We start from the raw sequence: 22,500 nt of genomic DNA on the forward strand, positions 1-22,500 counted from the left end.
TTAAAGAATAGTTTTCTATTAATCATTCAGTTTCCGGTTCACAAGAAATTCAATGGGAACTTTTAATCACACATATTCAAGAATATATTTAGGATATCAGTAGTACAGCACTAGTGGGCTTAGCTTACAGCTTATTGAAGTTTTAGTAAGTTCACTACTGATGTGATCTTGAACCACTCGTTTTGGCAAACACACAGTCAGTTTTTCCTACGTTCGTACATGGAGCCATTAAGAAAAAGTTTCATAAAAAAACCTTACCATTAGTTCGAGAGGACACATTGGTCCATGTTGTTGAAAACAAAATTTCTAATTTCGTACAATTTCTTGGATTTTCACATTAAATAATGATCTATATTTGCTTTTCCTTTGGATCATGAATAAAGAAAATATAAGCACACTTCACTTCCTACTTCATATATACTCTTACTCTACCTGTGATATCGAGAAATTTATTTAATAGTTTATGATAAAATTATTTTATTAATCTCTCTTCTTTATATTTCATTTTGTTTTGTTTTTTCACACAAACCATTGCTATTATTCATTTTTGTTTTTAATATTATTATAACTTATACCTTATTTTAGTTTCTTGGCTACATTAATTTTATTTTTGGCATCTTTTGTACATTTTAGGTGTTTTGGATGACGTTCCGACAGTGTTACTACATATATATATACAATTACATAAATATATACATACATATACAATTATATAAATGCAAATGCAAATTTCGAAAGTGTTATTTTAATTTATCTATCATTGGTAAAGCCATTTTTTCCATGTTGTCGCATGGCAACAATGATAGAACAACGGGCCGTGAAAATTCTACTGTGAGTGAGTTGATCCCGTGTTTTTTTAATGCATGATGTGGCCTGTAGGTTCAAACACCGCATGTAAATTTCTTATCGTTTTTTTCATTAATTGCAAAAACTTTTATAAGACTTGAAAATTTACATGTTTTTTAGCAATCAAAAATAAATTATGCTTCTGTTTTTGAACGTCCATTGAACAAGCAACTGATCCTTAAGTGAATGCAAAACACTCTACACACATATTTAGTGAAAATGTGATTCAGAGGTTTCTTATATGCCGGTTTAACAAAACATAGCCCTTAACAACCTAGCACAAATAATATGCCCGGCAACACATAGGATAAGGAATTTTTCAAAACAGTTGACTAATTGCAGAATTAAACAGTGAGAACCAAATGAAATCTTACAATGAATACTTTATGTCGATTCTGTGGGTTCTTCCCCATAAAGTTCACAAATTCATGGACCCCAAAACCTCGCCAAAGTAGTTGGTTTTGAGCTGGAAGAATATATGTTAATGGGAAAAATGAAAGAAATTGAATTGTTGCTGGCATGTTAAATCCACTGTGTGGCTGCTACGTTGATCAGTAATGTCGATATAAACGAAATTTACTAAAAATTTCAAGATTACAAAAAAAAAAAAAAAAAATGAAAATATGGGAATTAATGAAGATACAGATCAAAAGGAGCATAAAACAGGCATTAAAGCAACACCGGGTAAGGGCACGTAATACTGCTAGAGTTTATACATGTATATGTATATATATATATGTATATATATATATGTATATATATATGTATATATATATATATATATATATGTACATATATATATATATGTACATATATATATATATATATATGTATATATATATGTATATATATATATATATATATATGTACATATATATATATATGTACATATATATATATATATATATGTACATATATATATATATATATGTACATATATATATATGTACATATATATATATATATATATATGTACATATATATATATATATGTACATATATATATATATATGTACATATATATATATATATGTACATATATATATATATATGTACATATATATATATATATGTACATATATATATATATATGTACATATATATGTACATATATATATATGTACATATATATATATATGTACATATATATATATATATGTACATATATATATATATATATATGTACATATATATATATATGTATGTACATATATATATATATATGTACATATATATATATATGTACATATATATATGTACATATATATATATATAGATGTATGTATATATATATATATATATGTACATATATATATGTACATATATATATATATAGATGTATGTATATATATATATATATATGTACATATATATATGTACATATATATATATAGATGTATGTATATATATATATATATGTACATATACATATGTACATATACATATATATATATATATGTACATATATATATTATATGGAAAAATGCGCACATGAAAAGTAATATTCTTAAGATTTTATTAAACCTGGAAAAGTAAAGGACAAGAAATTCAACCTGGAAAAGTAAAGGACAAGAAATTCAACCTGGAAAAGTAAAGAACAAGATATTCTAGTACAGTAAAAAATAAGAATTTTTTAGACTTAAAATATTGCAGCTAAAAATAAAATTTGAATATTGATAAATATTTTATTTATTATTTGCATATGTTGTTGTTCATTGTTGAGTTAGAAAGGGTGTCAGTCGCTGGATTGAACTTATTTCCCCCCTATTATTTGCATATATTTATGTAGTGAAAATTGTTTGAATAAAATTAATTCATTAGTTAGTTAGTTAGTAGATGGAATATTTTCTGTTGCCATATCTGGAGGCATGTTTAGTTCCGTGAAAATGCGTTCTGGATTGTTTTCACTTGGGGATTGAGGTGCTGGCTCGGTGATACAATGGCGAGACCTGATGTGATCCTGATGAATCGTTGAACTTTGACCCCTTAAATTTTAAGGGGTCATAATAGGGGTCAAATTTATAAAAATTGACCACTTTTATTTTTGTTGTTTAAAGAACCTATATCTAAAATTTCAAGTGTGTAGACCCAAAATTATCGGAGGAGTTTGGTAAAGTTCTCAAAGGTCAAATCGTTGAACTTTGACCCCTTAATCTCCCAATTTCTGGCCGAAAACCGATCATATCGGTTTTCCCAAATCTCAGTACCCTGCATTATCAAATTTCTATTTTGCAGATCATCATTATAGCATATAATAATAAGTGGAAAAATGAATCCTAAAAATGGTAAGACCGCATCTTGTCGAGACTATAAAAAAACAAATTGCAGTGTTAAGGCAGTGTAAAATGATTTACAAGCAGATTTTTGATATTTTAAGAAAAAAAAATGTGAAAACATCTCTTTCTGTAGTGTAATCAGAAAATAAAAAGTCACCCCCGCCCTCTTAATATCACCTTAAAAATTACTAAAAACATAACAGAAAAAAAATTAAGTAGGTAAAATAAAAAGTCGAGTTAACATTTCAACATTTTTGAACAACGCTCGTAGTTGACACCGATGATTGCCGGTCTCGCCTGATCCATGCTTGGCGGGAATTCACGAGAATTCAGGTCAAATTATGCAAGAGTACCGAAATATTTTATGCCTATGTATCATTTAGCATCTTGAGCAAAAGAATATATGAAATAATTGTACTTTCCCTAGGACAGGAAATTTACAGCACATATATGGGAAAAAACTCCTTGCCTAGGGCAGGCACATATATGGGAAAAAACTCCTTACCTAGGGCGGGTAATGTCCAATACATATTTAAAATAATTTACATAATTTTCTGTTGTGCAAACTTTTCTGTATGTCACAGGTAAGAGTTTGTTTTTACATCAGAGTTGTATAGTGAAGAAGAACCTTATTTCTCATTTAAAAGTCATACTACCTGAATATATTACATGATTTTTGTTTTTAATAACTTATGCACGTCACAAGTAGGATTTTCTTTGTTTTTTTCATATAAGTACTATACTGCACAAGTACCTTATTTTTTGGGTAGGATAATGTTAAAGTACGTCATTTCTAAGATATAGATGAAACTACTCGATAATTTTACATAATTTTCTATTGTGTTAACTTTTCCCTGTATCACAGGTAAGATTCTTTTTGTTTTTACATCAGAGTGCTATTGTAAAGAAGCACCTTATTTCTTATATAAATGTCATGCAACTCGAATATATTACATGATTTTCGGTTTTGATTACTTTTATGTACATATAATTCATAATGATCAGTTAAGTCATTTTGGAGTGGATCCAAGACACAAAAATATATAATCATATACACATAATCAAAATTCATAATGATCGGTTAATTAGTTTAGGAGTGAATCTAACACAAACAAATATATAATCATACACGCATCCTTAAAATTAAAAATGATCGGTTAATTAGTTTAGGAGTGAATTCAATGCATAGAAATATATAATCATATACACATAATTAAAATTCATAATTATCGATTAATTAGTTTAGGAGTGAATCTAACACATACAAATATATAAACATATACACACTCATTCATAATGATCGGTTAATTAGTTTGGAGGTGAATCCAATGATAGCAATATATAGTCATATATGCATAATTATATGATCATATAGACATAATTATAATTAATAATGATCGGTTAATTAGTTTATAAATGGATCCAATAATAGAGTATATAATCATATGCACATAATTAAAATTCATAATAATTGGTTAATCAGTTTGGGATTGAATCCAATACATAGAAATATATAAACATATACACATGAATAAAATTCATAATGATCGGTTAATTAGTTTAGGGGTCAATCCAATACATACAAATATGCAGACATATACACATAATTAAAATTCATAATGATCGGTTAATTAGTTTATGAGTGAATCCAATAATCTATCTATATAATTATAAAACTCAAATGACCTTGTAATGAGTCTTGTAACCACACATCCAGTTTATGACTTCCGTTTGCGCATGTGTACATAAACATAAACCCATAACAGCGCAAATAAATAAACACAAATAGCTACTTTTGCAGAATTTGACCTGTGGACTGAAATATTAGCGTTAGTATTTAAAAATTATTATTGAACATTGGAAGGGTGGGGCTGTTTTGCAACTATTCTATATTACAACAATACTGTCACAATTTTCTTACAAATAAATCAACTTTGACCCGTTGACAACTATAAGAGCATTTTACAACAGTGATTTACCCACGTTCGTCCTTTTTTTAAAAAATTTATTCTCCATTTTTTTAATACACCTTTCTTAAAAACATTCATACATTTTCTTCTACACTACCAACATAAATAAATAACCCCGAAAATGTTGTTTTTTACAAATAAATGATCAACACAATAAAACGTATTGTTTTACTGTGTACGTTTTCAGCGTCCCAATTGTTTGTTTGTTTTTGTGTTTAAATTATCCAAATAAACAATTGTTAATACTTTCTGCTTTTTTTTTTTTTTTTTTTTTACATTGTTCATTTCCACATTGTCTTAATTAGTTTTATTGACCTTATTATTAACATGAATTAAATATTTGATCCAATGGGTCATGAATGTTTGTTTAAATTAAATGAAAAAGTTACATTTTATTTCATTTTCTATTTATAAAGCTATTCTTAACATGGGAAGAGTGCTTTTAACTATTCTGTACTTTCAACTAACAATTTCATTTAAAAATATGTCAAAATTTGAATTTAACTTTAAGTATTACAGTATCTGTTCAGTGCACATTTACCTATAAGTATGGCAAACCACTTATAATTCAATGGCTGTAAGTTTTTGTTTTTTTTCAAAAATAAACAATTATAAACAGAACGACTCATAGAAATCTATCTATATTCTTTTTTCATTTTAATATACTTTCATAGAAATGTTTCTGTTATGTCGCAAAAACTATTTTCTTTGCGTCAGAAGTGTCACGCTCATACATAGCTATATAGAAGTGTCACGGTCATACATTAATTCCATAGCTAATCTAACATACTGACCCAACGGGTCACAGGTAGTCTAGTAGAAATATATAAACATGTACACCTAATTAAAATTAATAATGATCGGTTAATAAGTTTAGGAGTGAATTCAATACATAGAAATATATAATCATATACACATAATTACAATTAATAATGATCGGTTAATTAGTTTAGGAGTGAATCCAACACATACAAATATATAAGCATATACACACTCTTAAAATTCATAATGGTCGGTTAATTAGTTTAGGAATGAATTCAATACAAAATTCCATTACAGGATCTATTTACATGATTATTGGAATGTAACAAATAAACCAATATATAATATATCCTATATATTTGGAATATGACATTTTCGTTATGTACAGCAAAAATTTTTTTCTGTATTTTTAGTTGCGTGCAAGTGACTCTATAAGTCACTACGTCAGTCTGTCGGTCGGTCTGTCAGTCGCTCGGTCGGTCTGTCGGTTGGTCGGTCTGTTGGTCTGTCTATAACACTTTTGTTCTTGGCCTTTTTGGTTAAGATCAAAGGTCTGTTGTTAATAGATGCTGTTCTTAGCTTTTTAAGCGTTCTTGGCCTTAAGCAAAGACCATATGTAGGAGCAACCCCACATATAAGACCTTGGTCAATGTAGGGGCAACCTTTCATACCAATTGTCACTATCCAGCTCCCCTACTCTCCAGGGATTTGGTCCCCATTTCCCCTTCACTCCTCACATTAAAAATCGGCCTTGTGCCTAATTTGCTCGGTAGGGGAGAAAATAAATACACTTTTCTTGGCCTTTTGGCCAAGATCAAAGTGTTGTATCTGTTCTTACTACATGCTGTACTTATGTTTCTAACTTTGTGATATAAAGTGGGGATCACTTTTCTGTATTAATTTAATGTAAAATGATCACCCACTTTACAGCCAGTCACTCTCAAAGCCATTCAAGTCATTCTCCAGATCATTCAAGTTGATTTTGAAGGATTCCAGTTACTTTTTAAGCATTCAAGTCATTCTTAAGGTCATTAACGCCATTCTAAGTCATTTACTTTTTATTTATTTAAGTCATTTCAGCCCATTTTTTGGTCATTTTAGTTTAGCTTTAAGAATTTCATGTCAATCCTACATTCACGCATTCATTCATTACACGAGAGCACGCGACTAATGGCTATCGGCCTTGTTTTTACATAAAAGTGTTCTTGTATAATTATTACGTAATTTTAAAATGTAGTAGAGATTTAGAAGGCTGTCACAATGCGAGGAATGAAATATAGTCATTGTTGGTAAAAGTAGACGAGAACAAGTGGCGATTTACAAATCAATAAGTACATACACATATGTTTATATATACATATATTTATTCAGTTGTATTAGGTAAAATGTCTTACTTGTTATGTCTGCGACAATATCCATTATTAATTTTGGAAAAAATTCCCTTTTCAAATGGTGGGCGTAACAGATCGATTCAAAGCATGCTAGATAATGGAGCGGAAGTTGGGTAGCTATGTGGGGCATCGGAACAAATGTGAGTAGGGGATTTATGTATGGTCTGATTAGGTAATTAACATGTTTATAATTTTTATTTATTTATTTGTCTTCTTTTTTTTTGGTTTATAACTTGTTGGTTTGGCGTGAGCTTTTTTGAATTTTGTATGTTCTCTATTTTGTTGTCTTTATCATTATTACTATTATTATTATTATTTTTTTTGCTGCTGATATGTGGGTTGTCTAAGTTTATCTAGGTCACGTAAGTTGGCTGTGTCCGGTCATCTATTGAAGGATAGAGCAGGGGTGGGATGTGAGAGAGGAGGGGAGGTGGGGTGTGGAGTGGTGCGCTCTCAGTGGGCAGCTGGGTGTTTAGGTTAGTGTTGCCAGGAGTAGGAAGATAGGTGGGGAGGGGGACATTGGGATGACATTCTTTGGGAGTTGTTAATTTATTTATTTCCATGGGGTTATACGTGGTAATAGATGGGACATTTTCTTCTTTTTTTTTACTTCATTTTTAATTGGTTTGTGTTACTTCAGTTAGCTATATTTAAATTTTTTTGTTTTAAATATATACTGCTGTTTTTTATTTATTAGATTTCTTTTATTTTATTATTTATTTATTTTATATATATAATTTATATGGGAAGGCCTTGTAGTAATGTCTTAACGGGATTGTGAGTTGGGCTGTGAGCAGTGTGCAGTGGTGTATTTGTTCTAATGGGTTATGGTTGTAATGGTGAGTCTTAGGTGGGAGCCGTATGTAGAGTTATATAATGAATGAAGATCCGAGCTCCAGTCTGTTGTTGAGTTCTGGCAGTAATTTGGACATTAGTACCGATTCCTTTATGCGAAGATTCCCAATATTGCGTTCTGTGGTTAAAATGTCGACTTTAATAGATGTATTAGTGTTTCTGCAGGTGTTGAGGTGTTTGCGGAATGATGATGCTTGTGTTTGTGTATGTTCCTTGACTTATGTGTAGGGGTCTCGTGGTGCTGCCCACATAGAATTTTCCGCAGGCAGAGCATTTTAGTCTGTATACTACGTGTGTACGGTGGTAGATTGTTGCGGGGTATACGGGGCAATTTGTAATGTGCATGGTTGTGGGTCCTCATTGTGCCTGCGTTTAGAGAGTTTCTGTCTAAGGGATAGCCCAGAGTGGGCTAGTTGCATATTGAGATCCTCTCTTCTGATAGCCCTGCAGATAGCCGTTGTGATCTTGTCGCTAAGATGGGGCATTTTAAGGAAGCAAATATTGGTGGGGAAGCTTCTTACACGTTTTCTCGTGTTCCAAAGGTGTTTAATGACAGTGCTGGGGTATCCGTTTGTCTCTATGACCTCGTGGAACCGTTTTGTGCATTCTGTCTTGTTTTTTGGCTTGCTGCATTTGTTTTGAATGCGGGTGATCTCATTCCTAGCATATCCGATGATGGCCTTAGTAGGGAGGGCCGACTTGTAGTGTACAAATATACTTCGGCTGGCTGGTTTTCGGTAGAATTTAGTAATGACGGTCCCTTCATCTGATATTTTTAGGTTGAAGTATAGGAGTGATAGGGATCCGTCATTACTGGGGTGTTCGATGGTGAATTCTATGTGTGGGTCGGAATCGGAGAAAATAGCATAGATGTTCTCAGCATCGGTGTAATTTTAAAAGTCATCAGAATATCGGAATGTTACAAAAATAAACAATGAAATGGTGGAGCTCGAACCCACAGCATTGATATTAGTAATCGATGGCGCTACACACTGCACCAAAGAAACGACTGCTTTCAAAAGCTTGTAAATTTACTAAAATCTGTTACAAATTGTGCTCATGCATACAACGACGCCATAGGCGCTAAATTTGTCAAATTATTTTTCAAGTTTAAACACCGTTTTTTTGAATCCTTTAACAATTGTTTTAATCAATTAAATACCCTAATTCGGCAACATATATGCAATCTTTTGAGCTACTGCACCCCGTCAAGAGACCATCCCTTTAGGAGATAAAATTTAAAAAACGGAGACAGATACATACACACACATAGTGAGATTTATATATTAATACTAGCATTTCAGCCTAGCGTTGCCCGGGTGTTTGGATGTGTATGTTGAGCAAAAAAAAAAAGCAATAGTTGTAGTGGAAAGGCAAGCTCGAACCCGTACCGCAAAAGAGGAAAAGAACGGGGTAAAAACCTGATGTCTATGCTGTTACGACCACTGCCAAACCGGAAGTGACGTAGGTTTTAATTAAGGCAAGACAATTGAAAGGAGAGGATGACTTTCAAAAATATCGGCGAAAAAAGCGACCACCCCTGTAGAAAAGGGCCCAGTTTAAGATTAAAATATTAATGTTTTTAGCCAATTTTTCGATATTTGGTCGATAAAAGGTCGAACTTCAAAATGATACTCATCTTAAGAAAATCCGTCGCCTCTGTCGAAAGTGTTGGGCAGACATGCAAACATACATACACACATACATTTATATATTGGTAACGAAAAATTTTCGATCCAAACCGATGAAAAAGCTTGCCCTATCTCTGAATACCCTTTATGTAAAATTTTAAATGTTTAGATCAGAAATTGTCTGAGTAATTTGGTAGAGACCGCAGAGGTCAATTTTTTAAAACTTTGATTCCTATTATGACCACTTAAAATTTATTATTCTGGGCTCAAATCAAGTTATTAAGTTAGATCCATGTACAAGGAACCTATATCTAAAATTTCAAGTATGTAGACCCTACATTGTCAGAGGAGTTTGGTAGAGTTCTCAAAGGTCAACTCGTGGAAATTTGGCCCCTTCACACCAAATATCTGGCCGAAAACCGATCAAATACATTTTCCCAAATCTCAGTACCCACTTTTATAGATGTACTAGCATGGTTGCCTGGCGTTGCCCGGGTATTTGGAGGTGTATTCTGAGCAAAAATAAAAAAAATAAAAAAAACGGTCAATTTTTTTTTTTTTTTACTCCTATTATGACCCCTTTAACATTTATTGTTTTGGACTCAAATTAAGTTAAGTTGGATCCATGTACAAGGAACGTATATCTAAAATTTCAAGTGTTTAGACCTCAAATTGTCGGAGGAGTTTGGTAGAGTTCTCAAAGGTCAAATCGTTGAACTTTGACCCCTTAACAGCCAAACCCGATCACCTCGATTTTCCCAAATCTCAATACCCTGTATATTAAATTTCGAGTCTGTATACTAAAAATTGACAGTTATTGAGTAGGGAAATGTACACAGACAGACATACACAGACAGACAGACACAAAGACACGTTCACTTTTATAGCTATATAGATAAATTAAATTTATATATAAAACTGGAAGTGTCAGTCTGTCTGTGTACATTTCCCTACAGAATAACTCTGTCAATTTTCAATCTACAGGCTTGAAAGTTGATATACAGGGTACTGAGATTTGGGAAAATCTTTGTAATCAGCTTTCGGCCAGAAATTTTGCAGTTAAAAGGTCAAAGTTCAACGATTTGACCTTTGAGAACTCCTCCGACAATTTTGGGTTCAAAAACATGAAATTTTAGATATAGGTTCCTGGGACATGGATCTAGCTTAATAACTTGATTTGTGCTCAAAACATTCAATGTTCAGGAGTCATAATAGGGGTGGAAGTTTAAAAGAATTTGACCTCTGCAGTCTCTACCAAATTACTCAGACAATTTCTTCTCTAAACATTTGAAATTTTACATAAAGATTATTCAGAGATAGGGCAAGCTTTTTAATCAGTTTGGGTAAAAAATTTGAGCTACAAATATATAAATCGGTGTATGTAAGTTTGCATGTCTGCCTAAAACTTTAGAGAGAGTGGACAGATTTTCACAAGATAAGTATCGTTTTAAACCTCAGCCCTTCAGACAACAAATACCGAAAAATTGGCTAAAAACATCAGTTTCTTCACACTTAATAGGGCACTTTTCTGAAGGCAGAGGTCGCTTTTTTTTTTTACGATATTTTCGAAAGTCATCCACTCTTATCGATTGTATATATGTATGCATGTATGTATGTATGCATGCATGTATGTATGTATATGTATGTATGCATGTATGTATGTATATGTATGCATGTATGTATGTATATGTATGTATGCACGTATGTATGTATGTATATGTATGCATGTATGTATGTATATATATGTTTGTATGTATGTATATATATGTATGTATGTATATATATGTATGTATGTATATATATATGTATGTATGTATATATATGTTTGTATGTATGTATATATATGTATGCATGTATATGTGTATGAATGCATATATATGGATGTGTATGTATATGTAGGTAATTGTATGTATATATATATATGTGCATATGTGTACGTATATGTATGTGTAATTATATGTGTGTATGTATTTGTATATGTGGATGTATATGTATATGTGTATGTATGAATGTGGGTATGTATATGTATGTTTGTGTATTATGCATTGTGTATGTATATGGGTATATATGAGCGTATGCTTATAGACATGTATGTATGTATGTATGCATGTAAATACTTATATGTATGTATATCAATGACCGTCTTGTTTATATTTGCATGTGTGTGTGTATGTATATGTATGTGTGCATATTGTGTATTGTGTATGTACGCATGTATATATGTGTGTGATATGTGTACATATGTATGTATGTGTGCGTGTATATATATGTATGTATAACAATGACCGTCTTTAGTGTCATGTCTGCTTGAGCATGTGAATTTGCTGGCAGGACTATATGTCATTTTTCGGGCTCATGAACTTTCAGTGTCTGAGGGAGTGGTATTCGTCTGAAAAGATGTTGCACTCATCATATATGTATGTATGTGTATGTATGTATATATATATGTATGTATGTATGTATATATTAGTGTTGGGACGATTCCTAATTTTTATACGATTCCGATTCCGATTCCAGGAAAATATTGATTAACGATTCCGATACCAAGTACGATTCCGATTCCGATTCCTAGGGAATTATTGTTTTGAAATATACCAGGTAGTTTTATACTTATGGTCGGTAGTTCCCAAATATGTTCCCTAACTTTGGAAGAGATATTTTATGTCTACACCAGTACACAGTCGTGTTTTGGTTTAAATAAAATTATTATATAGTAAACTAAACGGAAAACTTAGCAAAATTTATTTTCGAGAAAATTTATTTTACTTAATTGGAATACAGAAAAAAAACTCAAATAAAATAGAATTTATCCTTCAGAAAAAAAACAAATAAAATAGAATTTATATAACAGAACAAAAACAAGAAAATTAGAGAATAAATTAACACGATTCATTATTTTGGTCATCATAATTAACAGATTTAATGAATTAAATAAAAAAAATATAGCGGAAGAGAAAGAAAATATATACTAATTAAATATAAAAAAGATAACTATTTAATTTAAAAATTTATAAATGAACGTGCTTAATGAAAAAAAAAAAACAATATACCATGTGACATGGCGCCGTTGATACAAAATAACCTTTCCAAAGTTAACGACCATATATGAGAAATACCATTAATCGAAAGTTTTTGTGTTTTATACCAAAAAGGTAGGTATAGCGAAAAGTTACAATTAAAGGAATTTCAAAAACGATTTTTTGTTTGGCTATTGATAGTTGTATTTGTGACGGCAGTTCTTCAGACCTCCATAATTCACAAGGAGTAGTTAACACCTATTATTTTTTCTTACTTTTTCATTGCTTTTACACGTTGTTTCTAACGTGAAGAATAAGTTTAGCCAAACTAATTTTGAAATAGGGTATATCAAAGGAACACATATAAAAATGATACCACTATAAAAAACAAATGAAATACTAGATAAAATTGAGCAAACATAATTACCAAAATTACAGAAAACGATAAAAAAAAAATGGTGAAGTTTGTTGAGTGAAATGAATTATTGAAAGAAAATTAATTGAACTAATAGAAATGTTAAATAAAAAAATGTCACATTTCAATATTTTTTTAATAATTAAATTCTCAGGGTTGTCGAAATTAAAAATTAAATGATTTTTTTATTAGACTTCTTTCGAAGCTTGTTACCTTGAAAAATACATTTAAAACCCTGTTTTTTTAAAATAAATTGAAAAATAAACGCAATTAAAAAAATTTAATTGATAATTGAAACTTTAAAAACATATTAAACATTGAAAAATTACTTATCTCACAAATTAACGTCCAATAAAGTAGATCCAGTCTTCATACAAGAATTCGGTTATAATAAATATATCTTTCCCAAACTTAAAAATTAAATCTTTTTTTTTTTTTTTTTTTTTTTTTGAGAGAGAGAGTGCTTTAAAATCGCCGGGGAGTGCCGCCTAAAATTTTAAAGAAGTAAATTTTAGGAGTTTAGTGCCTTTCAAAGACGGTTATCATAATTTATTATCATCATTTAATTTCCTTTTTTTCCTCCCCCCCACACCTTTCCACGTGGTTCAGTAGTTAACCAGTGCTCCTGTTGCTGTCAGTCAGCTATCTTTACCTAAGTTTTAATTTCTAGTTAAAAGAATTTTTCATGAATAGAATCAGCATTTTTAAAAATTATTTTTTTTAGTTGTATATATTGTATTTACTCTTTGAAGTTAAGGAGGGTTAAAAAAATTGGTGACACCTAGATGGTGACGTAGGCAAAAAAAAAAAAAGACACTGCGATTTCGACCCTCACTAATAAAACTGCTCTGAGTGACTAGTTGGTAATTTTTTGTTCCTTTTCATTTTTATTTTGCTCCTCCAATTTATTTGGATGCATCATAGTTAAATGTTTTAACATGTTGGTTGTGGTCATGTTAGATGGTTTTATTCCTCGCGATATTTTAATTTGACAGACTTTGCAAATGGCTTTCAACTCATCATCTTCATCAACTTCAAAAAGTTTCCATGGAAGACTTTTTTTGGACTTTGGCGTTGTGCGTTCAATCCCAACCATTATCAATGGACCAAAGGTCATCTAGTCAGCGTCAGACAGGGCCAAACTATTTGCAAAGAACTTTGCAGCTAATTCTACCCTATGCGACGAAGGCCATCAACTCCCCATATTTCCTCCTACAACACAGAACAAGCTAGGTAACATACAAATATCCGTGCATGAGGTCGCCAAGCTAATCAAGAACCTAGATTCTAGTAAGGCAACTGGCCCTGATGGCATCCCAATTATAGTGTTAAAAAAGCTTCAACCAGAACTTGCTCCCATACTTACGAAACTATTTAAGCGCTGCCTTAAGGAGAAGTGCTTTCCGACCTCCTGGAAGACCTCATCAGTTTGCCCTGTATTTAAGAATTCAGGTGATGAGTCCTCTCCCTCTCAGTACAGACCAATAAGTCTCCTGTGTATTATGAGTAAGTTTCTGGAATCCATATTAAATAGAGAAATAGTCAACCACCTCAGCAGGAATAACCTTCTTAGTGACACACAATATGATTTCTGCTCTGCAAGATCTACCGCAGATGTGCTGACGGTTATATCCCACAGGATTAGTGAATCTCTTGACAAAGGCTTCGTTTCTAGGGCAATTGCTCTTGACATATCAAAGGCCTTCGACAAGGTATGGCATAAGGGTCTACTTCACAAGATTTCCAGCTACGGTATAACTGGAAATGTTTTCTCAATCATTAAATCATTTCTCTCCGATACGCTCATAAGAGTAGTGGTAGATGGACAAAAATCGGAGGCCTGCAATATAAATGCTGGAGTCCCTCAGGGGTCAATCCTGGGCCCAACTCTCTTCCTGATCTACATCAATGACCTCCCTAAACACATACTTAAATCATTCGTTGACATCTATGCTGATGACACGACCATCTACGGCAACACATCAAAGGCTGTAAATGACAAAGTTCTCTCGGATTCTCTCTCCTCTGATCTCGAGCGCCTGGTTCAGTGGGGGAAGATGTGGCTGGTTACCTTTAATGCATCCAAAACCAAACTCCTATCCTTACATCATCAACGCTCTGATCCCCAGCTGGCATCAGTTATGATGGATGGCTCTCGTCTGGGTGAGGCCCCATGTTTTGACAAGCTTCTGGGTTTGACCTTTACTCCTGATCTGAAATGGAACACGTACATCAAGTCTGTTGCCAAGGTCGCTGGAAAGATGGTGGGATCCTTCTACCGCTCCAGAAGATATCTCACTACTGATGCAATTCTCTATCTATATAAAAGCCAAGTATGTCCAAGGATGGAATACTGTTGCCATATCTGGGCAGGAGCTGCCAAAAACAGCCTATCATGCCTTGACAGAGTACAAAATTGTCTTCGTGGTTTAGTGGGGGATGCTCTTTTCTCTACCCTGCAACCTCTCTCCCACAGAAGAGACGTTGCGAGCCTATCCTTGTTTTATCATTATTTTCATGGCAGGTGCTCGTCTGAACTCCAATCCCTGGTCCCCCCTCGCCAATCTTTCATGAAAAACACCCGTCTAGCTGAATCCACTGTGAAAAATTTCCCCCACTCTATATCTGTGCCTAAATCAAAACGCGGATTCCATGAACAAAGCTTCTTTCTTAGAACTACACACCTGTGGAACTCTGTTCCGTCTGCCTGCTTCCCTCCGGACTACAACTTGGATGTCTTCAAGTCCAATGTTAACAAATTCCTAATGAACCAGCCGCCTAATTAAACACTTCATCAAATCTCCACACTAACGTAATGTACTTGCAATAACCCTTATCCCTGAGTGGCTTCCGGGCCTTGATAAGTGGTGATCACTGTGTAAAAAAAAAAAAAAAAATCCGCTAAAAAAGACAGAAAGAAAAAAATATAAAGGGATGGGGCGGTAAATTGTACTAACCGGTAGTTAACAAAAAAACTTTATAGAATTTAATTTTGGAAACCAATGTATAAAAGTTTACATAATGAAATGCAAATATGCATTTTCTTTTGAATTTTTTTTTTTTTGTTGACTGTGTTCAATTCACACATGGTTGATGCGGTTCAATATTGATAAACTATAAGTCTTAAGTAAAATTCTATTCATAAATACTTTTTAAAATGAAATTATTTAATTAATCGTAAATATTATTTAGACATAAAAATTAATTGATTACAAAACCTTTTAAAAATATATATATTAATTTCTTTTTCGTTCGGCAAAAAACTGCGCAAAACACTTTTAATTTTCAATTTAAAATTCTAGAAAAAAGATTATATTATTCTGCTTTTAATATAATCAAATTCAGGGTTTTATCTTTCTGGAGAAAAAAATTTAAAAAATGGATTTTATTTCAATGAAATTAAAAAAAAAAACTTGACTGAATTGAATTAATTACCCTTGAATTAACGAAGGGGTTATTTAATAACTTTAGGTTTGGAAGAGATAGGTATGGGGTCGATTTTTTGGAAACATCAAAAGAAGCCGACAACTGTCACAACTTTGCGAAATAATACAACGTGATCAATTTCATTTTAGAGATATTTCTTTCAAAAGCCTTCTTTTAAAAAAAAGAAAAAAAGTACATTGTTCTATTAAACCGTTTACTGTTTAAATAATTTGACTTTGCTCGTTTTATTTTAAGAAAATATAAGTTGAAAAAGCATTTTCATTCAGTATTAGAAGATTTGTCAGTAAAAAAAAACAATCGCCAAAAAGATAAGCGTTTTTTTTATTTTTACTCGCAATGTAGAGCCCTGCATACTTCTTTTCAAGTTAACTCTTTTGTAGTGTTGATTACAATAGATCTGAATGAATGAACCTTGTAAGGGAGGGGCACTAAGCATTGCCCTGTTAATAATAAATTTCTTTGGTTTCTTTTTATAACATGCTACATTTCTCTCTTGCAGTTAGAAATATCAGGAAATTTTTTTCTTTTTTTCAACATCAGACTAAAAGAATCGTAATGAAGGAATCGGAAAATTAAAGTATTTTTTAACGATGCGATTCCGATTCCGATACCTCCCAAAATACACGATTCTTACGATTAACGATTCCGATTCCGATTAATCGTCCCACCACTAGTATATATATATGTATGCATATATATATGTATGTATATACGTATACACGTATATATATATGTATGTGTATATATATTATGTATATATATGCATATATATGTATGTATATATAGGTATATATGTATATATATGTATGTATATATAGGCATATATGTATGTATATGTATATTGTATATATGTATGTATATATATATGTATATTGTATATATGTATGATGGTCTTCAAAGACTGATGGACAGGTTTGCTAATGCTTGCAGCCTGTTCGGTCTCACCATCAGCCAGAAGAAAACCCAAGTTATGGGACAAGCAACCGCCTCTCCACCCAGCATCACAATCCAAGACACACCACTAGAGGTTGTATGTCAGTTTCAATATCTAGGCTCCACTGCTTCAGACACCCTGTCATTGGACGTGGAGCTAAACAAAAGGATTGGAAAGGCATCCACAACCCTCTCTAAAAGAGTCTGGGAAAACAGGCACCTTACCACTTCCACCAAGATGACCGTCTACAGAGCGTGCATCCTCAGTGTTCTACTGTATGGGAGTGAATCCTGGACTACATACTCAACACAAGAGAGGAAACTCCAGGTCTTCCATATGAGGTGTATACGTAGGATACTTGGTATCACATGGCAGGACAGAGTGAGTAATACTGATGTTCTGCAGAGAACAGGCATCCCATCCATTTACTCCCTACTGCGTGAGCGACGTCTTCGCTGGCTGGGCCATGTGCGCAGGATGGATGATGGGCGCATCCCTAAAGACCTTCTCTATGGCGAGCTTGCCTCAGGCTCAAGAAAGAGGGGGCGACCCCATCTTCGCTACAGGGATGTCTGCAAGCGTGACATGAAGGCTTTCTCGGTGGACAGGAATACATGGGAAGCCTCTGCAGCTAACAGAACTGTCAAAATGATACGCCAGGGAATTATCATCAGCGAGAGGACCCTCCATGTTGAAAACGCTGCAAAGAGAGCTAGGAGAAGAGCGAGTGTACAGGCGGAACAGCCGGACGAAGCGGCAAATTGCATAACAACCTTCGTATGTCAAGGCTGTGGCAGACTATGCAAATCAAGAATTGGTCTCTACAGTCACACAAAAGGATGCATACAGGCAACATCTTAATACGGCGCTGATCCATAGTCGTTTTGACTGACGGATGCCACACACATATATGTATGTGTATATATGTATATATATGTATGTGTATATATGTATGTATATTTATGTGTATGCATGTATATATGTATGTATATATATGTATGTGTATATATGTGTATATATGTATGTATATATATGCATGTATATATGTGTTCTGGAACTCGCGGCAGTTATTCCTCAGAATCTTGCTTTCAGGTACCTACAATACCGTCTAGCAGTCAACTTTAGAAAGCGTGCGTTGGTCAGACAGATAAACTCAAATTAACATAACGAAAACAACTATTATGTTGAAAACGCTTTATTAATTAGGTAAAAAATCTTAAACAAAAACAAAACAAATAGTTAAAAGGAGAAAACATAATTAAACAAAAGGAAATAATACATGAAAATAATGTTTTGGACAGGCTTCCAAATTAACAGATTCTGGGATATCTTATCTTTTTCAATCAACTGTTAGGTGAAAGTCCGTAACAGTTAGAAAAGTGTCTTTTCTCCATTAAATTGTTAGGTGAAAGTCTGGAGCGGCTAAAAAATGTCCCTTCCTTTTTATTATTATTATTATTAAATCGTTAGGCGAAAGTATGGAGTGGTTAGAAAATGTATTTTCTTTTTTCTTATTAAATCGTTAGGTGAAAGTATGGAGTGGTTAGAAAATGTCTTTTTCTTTTTATTAAATCGTTGGGTGAAAGTATGAAACAGTTATGTCTCTTTTTTACAAAGGTTGTTATTTTGGTGTGGTGCATAAACTACCCAAGCGCCCATGAAATAAAAATAATAGAAGTCTGAGAAAAGATATAAGTTCTGTGCGAACGAAGAAGGAAATAATAAATTAGAATTTCTACAAATTAAATATAGAAGTCACACACTAGGTTAAATAAACAGAAACGGTTTCGAGTTCTTCATAGAAGGAATAGCCAGGTAAAGGAATAATAGAATGTTCTAAACGTACCTCATGGCTTAAACGGGGAAAGCCCAGTTCATGGAGTCGAGTAAAGTCCGTCCGTGTAGTTTTGAATTCTGCGGTGAAAAGGAGGAAGGAGGGGCAGAATCGCAGAACGAGACTAAAACGAGATCGCGTGGGAATTCGAAGAACAGCGATATGACAGTTTTGTGAAGACATTTTTGCCTTTTTCCTTCAGAACCTCTTCTTTGTTACTAGGTTTTCTGGAATCCGTCTTTGTACTAGTGGTGGTGGTAGTAGTGGCAATAGTAGTCGCAGCCGTATTAGTATTCAACTTGGATTGATCTGTCAGTAGGGAAAGTTTCTTCTGACGCACGGCAAGATTTTCATGACTTTTACTGAGATATTGCTCCCCAAGTGCAGTCCCTGTTGGCTTCTGGTCTGCTATCGAAGTTGAACTGGTGCTGAGGCCAGAATTTTCAGATTTTGATCGCATTGGACCCACAGTATCGGCTGCAGAATTGACAGACCGTGATTGTCCAACATTGTTCTGCTTCTTCATGATACCCGATCTCTGACTAACCTTTTTCTTGTTTTTCGTTCTTTCAGGACAAATTTCGCCCACCACGCTCCATCCTAGATCCAGTTTCTGGGCATAGGGGGCACCGCGCGGACCGTTGATCGTTCTCCGGACCTTGTGGGCATCAATGACGTCACGTCCCAGTAGTAGCAAGATGGGTGCGTCCGGATCCAGGGCAGGTACCTCATCTGCGATGATCGCTAAGTGGAGCAGTTTCCGCACCACGTCGGGTGTCGGTATCTCAGACCGGTCGTCTGGGATCTCATTACACTCAATCAAGGTTGGCAGAGTGTATGTGGTTTTCCCGTCGAGCGACCCCACCCTGTATCCTAGCGCTCTTCTTCCTGACGCCTGCGTGACTCCAGCACAGGTTTTCAGGGTGTATGTTGAGGTAGGGCCCCGGTCGTTGAAGAAGTCGAAGAACTCCAAGCGAGCCAGGGATTTGTTGCTGTGCTCGTCAATCACAGCATATGCCTTAAGCGACTTTTCTTGTCCACTTGCATATATGTTAACCAAGCAAATCTTGGAGCATGATCGTCCATTTAGGTTGTCTCCACAGATTTGTAAACAATTGGTCGAGACATCTTCCTTCTCCCCGCCGTGCAACGGCATGGGTCTGGCATTGGTTGGTTGGGGTGTCGGTTGTGGATGCATCGAGCTTTCGTGGCTGTCGCTGCCACATTCTGTGCATTTAAGGATGGCCTTGCATTCCTTCGCTATGTGGTCTGTGGTGGAGCAGCATCGGAGACACATCCCATTTTGTCTAAGGATGTCTTTCCTTTCGGACAAAGGTTTTTTCCTAAATGCCCAGCATTTTCGGAGAGGATGAGGCGTGTTGTGGATGGGGCATAGTCGGCTGCAGTCCTTTGCTTTAACCTCGATCTTATGGACGGAGACCTCACCGCAACTCGCCCTTTCGTGCCCTTTAGGGGATTGACTGTCCATTGTCCGATAGAAGCTGGGGTCATTTCGGTCATCTGCCTGCTGTTCTATGAAACCGACAAAAACAGAGAAAGGGGGTAAGGACACTTGATGTTGTCGTTTGTATTTCGCACCGTATGATGCCCACTTGTCTCCTATAGAAAGTGGGAGCTTTTCCACTACTTGCCGGATGCCGCGGGCAGTGTCCAAGGTGGCAAGGCCGGGTATGTCCCCATCGTCCTTCAGAGCTTGAACCTCTGCAAGAAGATCGCTTAGGTCTCTGAGTTTTGTGTAGTCCCTTGTGATCTTAGGGAACACTTTGAGTCTCTTGAAAATAGAGTCCTCAATGACTTTGACGGCTCCGTAGCATTTGTCGAGCCTCCTCCATATCTCATACAGCCCCTTTTCAGGCCGGTTGAAGTGAGCAGTCCTTAGTCTGTTGGCTTGGTCTGAAGAGTGTCTGCCGAGCCACTTGACCAGCATATCCATCTCCTCCCGAGGAGAAAGTCTCAATCCCGAGATAGTGTTCAGGAAAGACGCTTTCCAGGTTCTATAGTCCTTAGGTTGGTCTGAGAATCTTGAGGAGAGCATTTCCCGGCGGGCCATGTATAGTAAAAGGTCGTGTGGAGGGTCCAGGGGTTGGTCAGGAGGAGGTCGGATGTGCTGATCGGCAGGGGGAACGATTCATGCCTCCGACTGTTTTAGGGACCTCTGGCTGATGACACGTTGTAATGCGTCGTGAGGCGGTTGGTCGAGCATGGGGTTGGTTCTGTGGCGATGAGAGGAGGTGACTGAGCTTTCATCTCTGCTGGAGCAGGTGGCTGTGAGGGCCACTTCTTTGCGCGCTTTTATTTTTTTTAATTTTGTTTTTAGCTCTACCTCTTTCTGTAGAGCATTAATCCTCAAGATTTCAAGCTCCTGTTCTAGGTCCGCTTCGCTGTCAATAAAGGCAAGATGAGCTTGAGCTGCTTCTGCTCTGGCCCGAGCTGAAGTAGACTTGGTTGAGGCTGAAACTTTCGACCGCGTGCGGTATGATGCGGCAGAGGACATCTTGCAATTGGTAATGTATCCGAGTGTAACGCGGCTGAGGATTTCTGTTGCTGCGCTAAATATTTTCGACGTGGACTGGGTAATCCGCTCAATTCAGATTTTTTTACTAATTAATAAAGCGTTTTCAACGTAATAGTTGTTTTCGTTATGTTAATTTGAGTTTATCTGTCTGACCAACGTACGCTTTCTAAAATTGACTGCTAGATGGTATTGTAGGTACCTGAAAGCAAGATTCTGAGGAATAACTGCCGCGAGTTCCAGAACAATATGTATGTTTATATATATGTATATATATATATATGCATGTATATATATATGTATATATATGTATGTGTATATATAGATATATGTATATATATGCATGTGTATATATATGTACATATATGTGTATATATATATATGTATGTATATATATATATGTATATGTATGTATATATGTATATATATATGTATGTATATATATATTGGTATATTTAAATAAATGTTTGGAGGTACAGAATTTATATACAGTTTTGAATAAAATAGGCGGAAGTTTCTCGAGAGCTCTTTCGGCTATCATCTCATCAGGAGAAAAACGATAGCATCCAAAATAATATTATGTCGAAAA

The 22,500-nt window shown here is 34.4% G+C and overlaps 1 protein-coding gene and 1 pseudogene across 2 annotated transcripts in view; both read left to right on the plus strand.

Annotated features, from left to right (window-relative positions):
• LOC145247367 (Krueppel-like factor 6) overlaps nt 1-22,500 on the plus strand; it is a 294,094-nt gene that overhangs the window by 76,299 nt on the left and 195,295 nt on the right. The window lies entirely within an intron of this gene.
• LOC145247626 (U2 spliceosomal RNA) lies at nt 6,642-6,778 on the plus strand (annotated as a pseudogene).

The sequence above is a fragment of the Euprymna scolopes genome, chromosome 25 (assembly GCF_053919585.1).
Source record: "Euprymna scolopes isolate OS-2025 chromosome 25, ASM5391958v1, whole genome shotgun sequence".
Lineage (NCBI taxonomy): Eukaryota > Metazoa > Mollusca > Cephalopoda > Sepiida > Sepiolidae > Euprymna > Euprymna scolopes.